The sequence below is a fragment of the Lissotriton vulgaris genome, chromosome 7 (assembly GCF_964263255.1).
Source record: "Lissotriton vulgaris chromosome 7, aLisVul1.2, whole genome shotgun sequence".
Lineage (NCBI taxonomy): Eukaryota > Metazoa > Chordata > Amphibia > Caudata > Salamandridae > Lissotriton > Lissotriton vulgaris.
Window position 1 is genome coordinate 641,473,276 of NC_141695.1, and position 12,721 is coordinate 641,485,996.

At 44.8% G+C, this 12,721-nt stretch overlaps 1 protein-coding gene across 1 annotated transcript in view; it reads left to right on the forward strand.

The window, feature by feature from the left end:
• Window positions 1-12,721, forward strand: part of WFIKKN2 (WAP, follistatin/kazal, immunoglobulin, kunitz and netrin domain containing 2) — a 333,484-nt gene that overhangs the window by 176,055 nt on the left and 144,708 nt on the right. The gene's annotated exons all lie outside the window — the stretch shown is intronic.

Sequence of the window (12,721 nt, forward strand, 5' to 3'; positions counted from 1 at the left end):
GTTTTGCTGATGGGTGACTTTAATTGTCACTTGTGCCCAAAACTACTCCTTATGTCCCCTGACTGGTCATCCTGCCCTAAAGAAAGTGGACCACACTTTGAACATAGTAGAGAAGGCACACTGCTTATGAAGTTACTTGATAGCTTCGCCCTCACTCACACAATGGACCTGTTGCCACTGAAAAAAGGGGACACTCTCATACCAACATTTAAAGGAAGAGGCTGCTCTTCTATTATAGATTTTGCAGTAATATCTGCCTTTGCTAAAGATCTGATTAAAAAGGTAAGAATGGAGTGGAGCCCCTTTAGCGATCACAACCCCCTAACCCTCGAAATAGCTTATAACAATATACCTGTAGAACACAGCGGGGAAGATATTGTAATTCGCCCAACTGACCAGGGGAGGCGCCTAAGATGGGCAAAGATCAATCCACAAGAATTCTATAGTACCCTAGTGGAAAGAGGGAAAGAACATATAGAGATATGTCTCGATCTTGCAATAGAGGGTAGAGAAGTGGTCCTGGCATTTGAGTCCTTAACTAGGGTGGTCGAGGGATTATTAAAAACTAAGCGGCCCATAAAGGAATTGACAACCCCAAGATGGTTTGACTCTAATTGCTCACGGGCACTGAGAGAATTAAAACAGAGTCTTAAGAAGTCCCCGAGAAATAAGAATGAAGTCGCCCTGTGTAGACGTAATTATAAAATGCAGGTTAAGCAAAGAAGGAGCACACTCCAAAAGGAAGTTTGGGCAGACCTAAGAGAAGCAGGAGAAAACAGGGACTATACCCAATTCTGGAGAATCATAAATAGACCTTGTTACCATGACTCTAGCTCCCCTGTAATTAGTACTAACATACTCCCCGAACATTGGATTAACCACTTTATAATCAACAGGATGACGAGGTCAGGGATGGAGTGTGGGAGGGCCCTAGAGCAACTAAATTAGAATTCTCTTTACTGGAAGTCTCCAAGGCAATTCAAGTCCTGACGCGAAATAAGGCACCAGGCCCGGATGGCACCCCCCCCCCAGACCTCTTTTTAAGCAACATTGACGTATGGGCACCGATCATGACCAGAGTACTTAACGCCGCTATCAAATCTGGACTCCCATGATCATGGTCAACGGAATTGATTGTCCCTATATATAAGAAAGGTTGCAGGGATAATCCACAATGCTACAGACCAATCTCGCTGATTGACGTCTCAGCTAAACTATTAGGCAGGGCAATTTTAAATCGCCTCGCTGAATGGACTGAAGCACACCACACCCTAGCAGACACCCAGTATGGGTTCAGAGCAGGCAAGTCAACTAGTGACCAATGCCTCAACCTATCTTTACTAGTTGCCAAATACACTAAATCCGATAAAGGAATAATGTATATGGGGTTTATGGACCTGGCAGCTGCATTCAATAATGTAAATAGAACTAAACTCAGGGCACTTATGTTTAAATTGGGAATCGATCCAGATCTCATAAATATCCTAAAGGAACTTCATTGGAACACCACTGCCAAAGTCCGCTATAGCGCGGGAGGGGTGAGTACTGATCCCTTCCCGTGCACTGGCGGGGTGAGGCAGGGGTGTATCCTGGCTCCCTTCCTATTCTCCCTTTACATAAATGACTTGGAGAGCTCACTGACGACTTTGGGGACTGATTGCCCAAGAATAGGATCACGTCACATACCGGTACTTTTGTACGCGGATGACGCGGTCCTGCTCGCACGAACAGCAGTGAGCCTGCAGCAGCTAATCAGTGGCTTCGTTAGGTTTATGGAGAATATAGATCTCTTGGTAAACCTGACCAAGTCCTTTGTGATGGTGGCAGGGAAAAAAACGATCAAGAGATTTGTGTTCAAAATAGGATCACATGCTTTAGAAACTGTAAATACATTTTCATATCTGGGTCTCCGGTTTGACAAAAATATTAGGTTTGCCCCATTGATGGAGGAAAGGTCCAGGAAACTTGTCTCAGCAAATGGTGCTATCTTAAACTTCCCACGTAGGCTGGGCCGTTGGTCTCCAGAACAAGTTATGACGCTGTACAGAGCGGTTAGCACGACTAAAGCTATTTACGGGGCAGAGGTGTGGGGTTTTAGGGATGTACACCTGATACAAGCGGAGGAAGATAAATTCCTAAGGAAATTGCCGAAGTTACCACAGATCATTCCGGCAGCAATCACACATAAGGAGCTTGGCAGCCCGTACATTTCTGACCTGATTAAAGTAAGACCAATTCTGACCTGGCTTCGAATCTGGTTAAATCCAGATGCCGAACTCGGCAGACAAATAATTAAAGATTGCCTCCTGAGAAATAGGTGCCTACAAATCCCATGGCTGAAATACGTGAAAGAAACCCTAGAGGGTATAGACCATCAAATATTATTTACTGACCCGTCAATGATCGACACCTATTGTAAACATCGTATCCACAAGCAGCTACTTGACAAATATGATTGTAGTAGGAAACAACTTGACTCTATTAAAACATCTGTAGCAGCGCACTCTCTAGTGAGCAACGAAATTGGAATGGAACCATATCTATTTTTAATGCATAGCCAACAAGAGAGGTTTTTAATGTGTCGTTTTAGGCTCAACTTGTTACCCAATATTTTAGCTTACCCGTCTGGTTTTACCTTAACAATTGAGCAGAAGTGTGCCTGCGGCTGCGACAATAGGTCTCCCCAGGACACCCTTCATTTTGTATTACTATGTTCCTTTTATAGAACCCCGCGCCGAAGATTTCTTGTGGATATTTTAAAGGAGTCAAAAATCTATCATGCCAAATCTGCTTTATTATTTTTGCAAAGAGTAACTGACATGCATACTCTGTGTTCTATCCTAAGTTTTTCAAAAATTGTTGTCAAATTACGAAACACTAGTGGCTGATGTAGGATGAAATTAATTAAATGCTTTTCCGTTTTTAACTAATAATAATTTTTAAATTTCAACATTATAAAGTTCAGGAATATAATGCAATTTGCTGATTGTTGATTTGTTTTATGTATTTTTATGATGATTTTTAATCATCGAAATAAAGATTAAAAAAAAAAGAATAGAAAAACTAGATCATTTTGAATCACAAAAATATTTAAGACATCCTTATAATTGGTGTGTTTAAGATGAGTTAGTGGCTGGCCCACGGTGTTTTCCACACTACACAGACGTGAATTACTAAAATTACAAATCGAACAGTTGAAATTCCCTACCCATAAAACAGATAATTGGTGGCTTATAGTGTTTGCCTTTATAATCAGTTCATTTAACTTGTCAGCGACATGAGCATTATGCTGATCAAATATGTCATGGTAAATATTTGCACTAAAAATGTCCACAGTGTCCAAACCGGAAAGCAATAGTAATTGGTGCCAAGGGGAGAAGCTTAGGGTCTTGACTGTCACCTGACTACATTTGATCGAATATGCTCAGCAAGGCCACCCCTCACCCTCCCTGAAGTTGCAGGGGTTTCTGAAATGCAATAAGAGTCGTACCCATTTATATGGAAGTCTTTAGGGACCACGTCTCCCGAAGACAAATCAATTCGAAGCCTGAGACAAAGCCCAACACACAGTCCTTGTTTCCAAGCTTCTTGCGTAGTCCTGCAATATTCCAAGACAGCACAGAAAGAGGCGACTCCAAGTTGTTTGCCCTTAGGGCAGAGTATCCACGTTGGTATAATATCTTTGGGGCTCCTCCCAGATTGATGTAAGAGTTCGATGTTGTGTAGCTTGAGGAGCAAAAAGGTTACACAAATCTCATTGACAGTCAATCATTGTTTTCCATGCTATTTAAGACCGTAAACCGTTTTTTTAAGTGGAAACCTTGAAAAGAGTGACCGAGCCATCAAACTGACAGAGGACTTGGTGATAGAAGCTCCTTTATGCATAACCAACGAAGGAATGAAAAAGTAACCCAGGGGTAATGCTCCTACTCGACCAAGTGAATCTTCAAGGTGACGATGACACCATCCCTGGGGATCTAAAATTGACAACCACATAATCGCTTTCAGTTGAAATTGGCAATGACCAATACCTGACACTCTTCTTGCTGTTATAATTTCGAGAAGAAAGCCTTCCTTAGGCTGGACATTAGAACTGAACAAGTGAAAAACTTTGTGCCTCAAGTCCTCCTCTGATTCTTTCTTCCCTCTCTGCAAGGTACAGTACAGAATGATGACGTAAGGTATTGCATCTTAGGGAGGTGGACGTGTGGCTGGGATCAGTGGCTCTCTGAGCTTCTTCAAGGTGAAACTAAGTTTGTCTGATGCTCTTTGTGCTTTTTGTAGTTGCGATAATTGTGATTGTTGTTAGGGTTTCCTGATGTACGACATTCATTTCCCTCCTCAATCAGCTGAACTGTATGGAAATGTTGTTTGAATATGATTTTACCATAAATAAATTAAAAGACACGAGGCCTTTGGCATAACAGGAACAATTTGGTTTAATTAAATATAGCTGCCGGGGGAGTATCGACAGAGGCGCGTCTGAAGACAGTCTCAAAGTACAGAAGTTTGGGCCGCACATATATACATTTGGTGGGTACAGTAAAACACTTTGACATTCTTTGAAAAGCATCATAGTTATAAATAACAAGAAAAACCATCAGATAAGGGGTCATAGATGGCTCTAGACATTGCGGGCCTTGGGTGGCCCATGTGGCTGTCCCACGCTGAAGGAGTTGGTGGACGCTTTTCAAGCGTCAAGTCAGGCCCCTCGTGTTTTTTCGCAGGGTAAATGCTAGTGGACAGAGTCCCACCCAGCAGGTCCTGCGTGATTATGGGAAGAAAAACCAGCAATGCGTTGAGGGCCTCGGACGGCCTGTGTGAGTGTACCATGCTGTGGGAGTCGTTGGACACTTTTCAAGCATCAAGAGTCAGGCCCCTCCTGTTTTGGCAAGGTAAATGCTGGGGGGGGGGCAAGTCACACCTCAGCAGGGGCTCAGTGAATGCAGGGAGGAGAACCAGAAATGCGTTACGGGCTTTGGATGACCCGTGTGAGGGTACTTACTCTTAAATGGGGTTCCTAAAGTTGGCACTTCAAGGTATAATAAAATTGTTAAATTAAATCCGACTTGATACCCAAGTCGATTTAATGTAACCATGAAGTAAAAGACAATTTTAGAAAGCTGCCACTCTGTTGCCCAAGTTTTCTAGGTGCCATTTGTAGATGCTAGCCACAAGAAAGCCTTCTCCTTCCTAGAAAAGGGCACAAGAAAGGCTTGCCATTAGAAGAGGAGTTACCTTTCCCTGGCAGCAGTGCTTAATTTGTAAAATAATAATAGTCACTGCAGCTTTCACCACCCATTGCTCCTACCAACGCTGCCAGTAACCGTACCAACACAACTAATTACCACCACACACCTAGCAGTGTGACAATTCAGACTCTTTAGGCCCCAAAGCTACAAAAATGGCTTGTGCCACAAATATTAGTCATTTTTAATATATATTGAAATAATAAACACATGTTGTTGTGCTGATCTCTAAATTAGAGCAGCCTGCCACATGGTGGCGCTGTTTGTCTAAGCGCCGGTGTTGACAATTGAGTGCTGAGGCTCAGCACCAGAACCCACCGGCTCAAATTAAGCACTGCCAGGCAGGAAGCCACACAGAGTGTGAGCCAAAAAGGCGAGCTTCAAAGAGGAAGCTGCCTTTGAAGGGCAAATGGTGGACACTCATGAGAAGGGCTCCTCTTTTATCCAGGTAGACAGGTTGGTGTCTGATACAGAGAGAGAAAAACAGTTGCCAAACTGGTTTTGCCAAGGGCGTGTTACCCTCAGGTAGTCACGCCTCTAGGGTGGGCTACCAAGCTCCACACACTGAGAGACAGGTTCAACTATTTTGGGAGTGGGCAGAATATTGCATTCTGGGATAGCTAGTTGCCACACATTGCAGGAAGTTGTTATTTGGCGGGACGGGGCCAGGTAGCATATCGGGTAGGAACCGCAGAATCCCCAATGGCACTTTCTGGGCATAAATATTCCACCCAGACCTCAGATCATATCTGCAGTGGAGAGAAGAAAAAGAAGGACTGCCCTGCTGTTCCTGGACCTAGCACAGAGAGGCCACACCTAAGATTGGACTGCACCTGCTGCCCCTGGGCTAGAAAAGAAATGACTGTGCCTGTGGTGGCCTGCTCGAAGAAAAGTCATCCCTGAACCCCAGACTGAAGAAATAAACTCCATGAGTAAGTAGGCTGACTTCCAGTTACCGCTAAATGGCCACAAACACTGAAGATGCCCTCCTTGGCTAGACAGTAGCCACAAACTCTTGATCACCCCTGTCTGCCAACGTGCGGCCCGGGAGATCGAGTCCTGATGGCCAAAGTAGCACCTGAGTCTGCTGGTCCTGGGAGAGTCATCAGAGTGAGTTTGGTTACCCAAGAAGGACACAAGCCTCAACCGAAGGAAACCGCTGATTATGTTGTGACAGGAGACCAGTAGTCCAGTGTCAACAGGCCTTTTGTTGGACAGATTTTGAGATGCATTGTTTCCTGTGGCCAAAGTTCCCCAACCAGAGCCTTGGACCAGATATAGCCCCAGGAAGCCCCCTCTCAACCATAGAGCAACCTTAGAATCCTTCAGCATCCGGTATCCCTTGCATCAGGACTGCTCCATTGATGGCTATGGCGGTTCGCCTATAGAGTACGGAACTGGGCTGGAAACTGCTTTGATGACAAGATAACTATCGTACAAATTCTCACTGCCCCCCTCCACCTGCTCCTTGCTAGTTTACATGTTGAGTAAAGATCTGTGATTTACGGTTCACTTAAAAATATATTCCTCTGGAATCCTCAAGTCGATTTTGTTCATTTTGATGTTTAAAAATCTATAAAAATACGATCTATTTTGATAAAATGGTGTTGGATTTCTTATGTTTCAAGTGACTTTCCGATTCGGTTCTTTTGGTACTCCTAAATGATTTGCACTCATTCCCTTGTTTAAGTGTGACTGCTTGAAATCACAGGGTACCCAGGGTTGTGCAAGGGTTTACCAAACAAATGTGACTGGACCCAAGATGGCATTATGAGTGTATTACACAGTGAGGTAGCATAACCACGCTGTATAATACTCCACTTTCCTCTCAAACTTAATTTTGGAATACGCACTTTAGCCTTATCTTTCACTAAGGCTCTGAGAACACCCAGATCTACCCTTGATTCGTAACTGCCTAGGATGACTTCTCACAAACAACCAGCTGTCCACCTGCCATCAAGAGAGCATGATAATAAGTAGACTCAAGATATATGGGGCCTAGACTGAAGTGCTCTGCTAAGATCCATACCACATGCTCCACTTCTCCAAATCTGTTCAGACACACCTTCTTCAGATCATGAGTGCCATACATATTCACTTCCGAACACCTCAAGGCCTTCCATTCCGATCACAGCATGACAACAAAGCTCGGTGAGTGAAGAGGTATCTTTGCAAATCTGCCAAATCAGAAATTATGTCTGTTTAGCAAATGACACCCTACAATAATCCCAAACCTGGACACTGGTGTAGCTAGCATCCAAACGTAGCCATATATGTGCCCTCTATGCAGGCACCCCGTCTACCATCTCATTAGATTCCAAAGACCCAGTGACAAAGCCATCTGCGTGTTAAATCTCACTTGCAAGCACAAATCAGGGTCTGGTGGCTTAGTGAACTGGTGCGTCCACTTTAGGGGCCTGTGTTTGACCTCATGATCACAGGTTCAAATCCCGGCTGCTTCACTTAACCTTTCATCCTTCTGAGGTCGATACAATGAGTTCCATTGAGTTGGGTAGCAAACAACATCTATTATTCAGTGCCAAGATACCCTGCTGGGTGAACTTGTGCTTGACAAATACATGTTATGTGCTATGTTATGTTACAAATGTGTGAGGTTACAATGTCAATGTATTAACAGAACGTATTACTGAGACCTAAACAAGTGTTGGGAAGAGGGTTTTCAGACAACATGCCCTGCATCAACCTTGAAAAGCTACTAATAATACAGGGGTCCACACATAACCTGTAAATATTTTGTTCCCTTCAGATAGTCATAAATTCACACATATGCAAGGCTGCAGATACATCAGTGCAGATTTAAGACCTTCTCTGTGTACCAAGCCCCAAACGTTCAGAATGCTGCCATTAGCCGAATTATGGGTTTAACAAAAAAGGACCCATGCTACCAGTCCTACAGAAACTTTACTGTCTTGAGGCCAGTTTTCATATTAAATTCAAGATCCTCTTACTTGTCGATAACCACCAAAAATCAAATGTTATGCTATCTCATCCCCCTGATACTCCATCACCAGAGCCGCAACAGCTACAGCTCCCTGGTCACCCCGGATAATTGCACAAAAGAAGGGGCATCAAAAAGGTCAATATGCCAGCGGCCTTAAGGAATTGCCCCACTTAACATCTGCTATTGTCCATGTAAAAAATTGATACTTGTATAGCGCACTACTCACCCGCAAGGGTCTCAAGGCGCTTGCACGAATACCGCTGTGGAATCCATCCTGGCTTTCCCTGTGAGGCGTCCACTCCTGGGCACCCCCAAGGTGGAGGCCAGGCATCCTTAGTGTTGTGGGGGCCGTTGTGGAGATTAAGCAAGCTATTGCCCAGAGTTGCAGAGTGGGACTCCATGATTGGAATAGGCACTGAGGCGAGAATTATCAGGTCCGTGGAATTTTGAGCCCAAGACCCGCCGAGGCAGGGAATTGAACCCTGGTCCTGGGCTAGACCTCTGCATCAGGGTCTGCCGCTCTGTGGTAAATATTTGATTTACCGTCCTAATTTCTATGCAGGTAAGTACTTAATCAATAATAACTCAATCGGAAAGAAAGAGGCAGAGTCCGTGGTGTTAGAGTTCTTAGGGGTTTTATTCCTTAAAAAGGAATGGTTCTCGAACCGGATATCATGTTCCTACCACCACTGGGGTGTAGGAAGGGATAGAGCAATATTTTATTGACAATACATAGCTTATATACTTAAATCGTACAGTAGAAACCAATACAGTAGGCGTAACAGCTGAGAGAAACAAGATAAGAGCACACACGTGGTAGTGATACGTAATTAGAAGGCGTGAACTAGGCGTGAACATAGAGGTGTGTGCTAGAAACGTCACAGGTAGGTGTCACGAGTGGGTGGCAACAAAGCAGAATCTTGTAATGTCAGCAGAAATCTGAGGCCTGGATGCGCGCGCAGCTGCATGACGTGTGATTGACGGGGAACTGGAGGGTGCAGGGGACTTGACATTTACACTGGCGGAAAGAGACAAAAGTCTGGCATGTCAGATCAACTCGTACCTCTATCATATCTGATATCTGATGTTTAGGAACTGTATTATCTAAACGGAAAAGGTCTCTGGGGCAGAAGCTATTCTATACTGACTATGAGTGCGTGTATAAGCGCCTAAGTGTCTGCATGAGATGCGAGGGGCATGGGCCTACCATGGTAACAGAGGCTATGAATTACTTGCACGGAGACAGTGAGGCCGGGCCCTTTGCTCTGCAGCTGGGGGAATGTTTACTTAAACTAGTAGGCAGGAATGCATTTTCGAGGAGCGGAACAGATAATTCGAAGGTTGAATACAGTCTTGGCAGGCCGCAGGCTGAGCTAAGCGCCGTGAGCCGCACAGGGAGTAAGGCAGAGGTCACGGGTACAGAGGCAGCCTGGGCTGAGGCTTTCGGAGTCAGAAAGCAGGAAAAAGGCTCGATGGCAGAATTCAGGGCCTCCTTCGCCAGAGCTGAAGAAACGTGTAAAGTACACCACAAAAAGACGTTGGCATAGCATACTTAGAAACGGAATATTCAACCCATTCAGGGTGGGTCTGAAAGAGGACATGTTAACGTTGGACGCAAATGTATTTGCGTCTTCATAGCTGGCACAGGAGGGAAGTTACATGCACTTTAAGCTGGTACATGGAGACGGTGGGGTACACGTTAGGGAACATTACTTGACCATAAAATTTATATTTCCTCAGCTCTAATCATTGAGCCACACTTCTCCACCACTTATACAGCTTCATAAAAGCCCCATTAAGGAGCCCTTGCCCAATAAAATACAATACCCCTCCTATGCAAGCCAATCTAATTTTTTTCTAGTAGACAAATGGTTAATAATAAGAACACAAAGTGAAACATGAGCACAAATGCAGATTCCTTCACCACCATATCCCCATGGTAACCTTCACTGCTTTGGTATTGGTGGGTTGTGATACGCACCTGCAGACAAATCAGAAACATATATAGAAGTTCATATATGTATATATGTAAGGAGGCAGACTAGTGCTGTCTCTTTCCTAAAATGTAAAAAGTGATTTTCCCTACCCGTGATTGCATCACATTCTTTTTTATTATAACTGTCTGCTTGTGGTTGTTACAGTTTATAAATTGTAGTTTTTTACCTGCCCGTGATTTCTCCCTTGCTCTGTGCTAAGACCAGTATGTTAAGCAGCAGTTCACCCCTAGTTCCCATTTTGTGTTAGCAAATGAGTGAAACCTCCCCCCCCCCACCCCCTCTAGCCACAGGGATATTCTACATCAGAGAGAACAGAGGGTGCTCTGAGACAGCAGTAATCTGCTGTGAGCTGTTTGATTTGTGTTTTATGGGGATTGTGCACTCGTTTTTGGTTTAGGAGAGTGAGTAAAGTTGTATACAAACAGTATTGTTAGAAGACAAAATTTGTTAGGCCCTCACCTATAGAAGTCCAAAGTGTGGATTGAGCCTGTCTGTCTCCTAGGCGATTCTGTTTAGAGGAACAGCTCCTCAGCCCCACCGCCAACCCGTGCCAGCAAACATAGTCCTTCTGATTGACTCCCCATCTCACAGACAGCACTGAGCCCTCCTCTCACACCTGCCCAGGCCCTTAAGGGTTTGTGGGGTGACCCCCAAAACATTCACCTCCATTGTTTATGCTGCAATTTCCCTGTGCCCCATACTGTAGTGAACCAAATACCAGGAGGTGGTAAGGAGACAGACTAGTGCTGACTCTTTCTTAAAATGTAAAAAGCCATTTTCCCTACCCGTGATTGCATCACTTATTTTTTTTAACTGACTTTGCTTGTGGTTGTTACAGTTTAACAATTGTAGTTTTATCCTGCCCGTGACTGCATAATTTATCACCTCTTTTGTGTTTAAACTTGTGGTTTTTACTTGTCAATGACTGTTTTCATTTAACCTGTTGAAGTGTGGGATTTGCAATCCAAAATCTATTATGTTTTTTTCCCTCTCATTCCCCGTATCTGTTTTTCCCTCCCAATTTCTCCCTTGCTCTGTGCTAAGACCTGTACGTTAAGCAGTCCACCCCCAGCTCCCATTTTGTGTTGGCAAGTGAGTTAAATCAGTCCCCCATACCCCTAGCAACAGGGATATTCTACATCAGAGAGAGAACAGAGGGTGCTCTGAGACAGCAATAATATGCTGTGAGCTGTTTAAGCTGTGTTTATTAGGGATTGTGCACTCCTTTTTAGCTAGGAGAGTGAGTAAAGTTTTATACAAACAGTATTGTTAGCGGATAAAGTGTGTTAGGCCCTTACCTGCAGAAGTCCAAAGTGTGGATTGAGCATGTCTGTCTCCTAGGAGATTCTGAATTCATTCAACTCCCTGGTCAGCAAACCTTGTCTGAGGTTTCTGGGACCTTATATAGTCTGCTTTTGGATGGTACATGTGTGCACTGATTGGTGGTTGTATTTGGTGTTTCCATTAGTTTAGGGTTTGTGTTTTTGTAGGTTGCTTATTTCCTGTGTGATTGGTTGCTGGGACTTGGGTTGGGACTAGGGCTATGTTTAGACTTCCCATTAGAAGTAGGGATTAGAGTATCCTGTGTGATTGGTTGCTGGACTAGGTGTGGGACTAGTGTTAGGCTTTTGACTGGAAGTTGGGATTAGAGTTTCCTGTGTGATTGGTTGCTGGGAGTACGGTTGGCACTTTTGGCTAGGAAAAGGCCTTTTATTGGACGTAAGGGTTAGGGTTTTCTTCCGGATTGAGTGCTTGGACTAGGGCTATGATTGGCTATAAGGTCTTGGTCTCCTATTGGTTCTAAAGTTTAGGGCTAGTGTTGTGATTGGATTGGGTTAGGACTAGGGTTCCCATTGGATGAAGTGGTCACCTGATTACTATGGCAATAAAAGGGCAGGGTTTAGGGTGTCTCAGCCCTTGCATCGAGGCTAAGGGTGGAGAGGACAAGAGTGAGTGCCTGTTTGAGCCACTTAAGGGTGGAGAGGAAAAGGGTGAGTGCCTGTTTGAGCCTGTTCTGGACCAGGGCCAGAAATGCTGCCCATTTTCTCATCCAGTAATACTCACCCTACACCATCCACATCCACAAACAGAGGAACACACTCACAATGAAACAATACTCCACACATTTACTACAAACTACCCTATGCACATTTCAATCTCAGCACCAATTACAAAACTACACAAAACACACCTATACACGCTTCTATCCCAGCTACCTCACATTTGCACCATCACCTATAAACAGTCACTGGTCCAGCGGAGTGTTGCTGCTGCTGCCCTGTGGTCTCTCTTACCTCCCGCCTGCCGAGGGTCACGATTCCAGCTCCTGGTCTTTGTCTCCCCCCGCCGCCGCAGCCTTCTCCGCCTCGGTGCGGCCGCTGAGAGGGGGAGACTTCAATCCCCAGGGTGCCTTGCGGCAGGAGCCGCCGCAGCTGATTTGCGAGCCTGGAGGCGCTTTAAAAACGAGGCCAGCCCCCGCGTCGCGGGACGTGCGCGGGCGCCGCCGGGCTAAG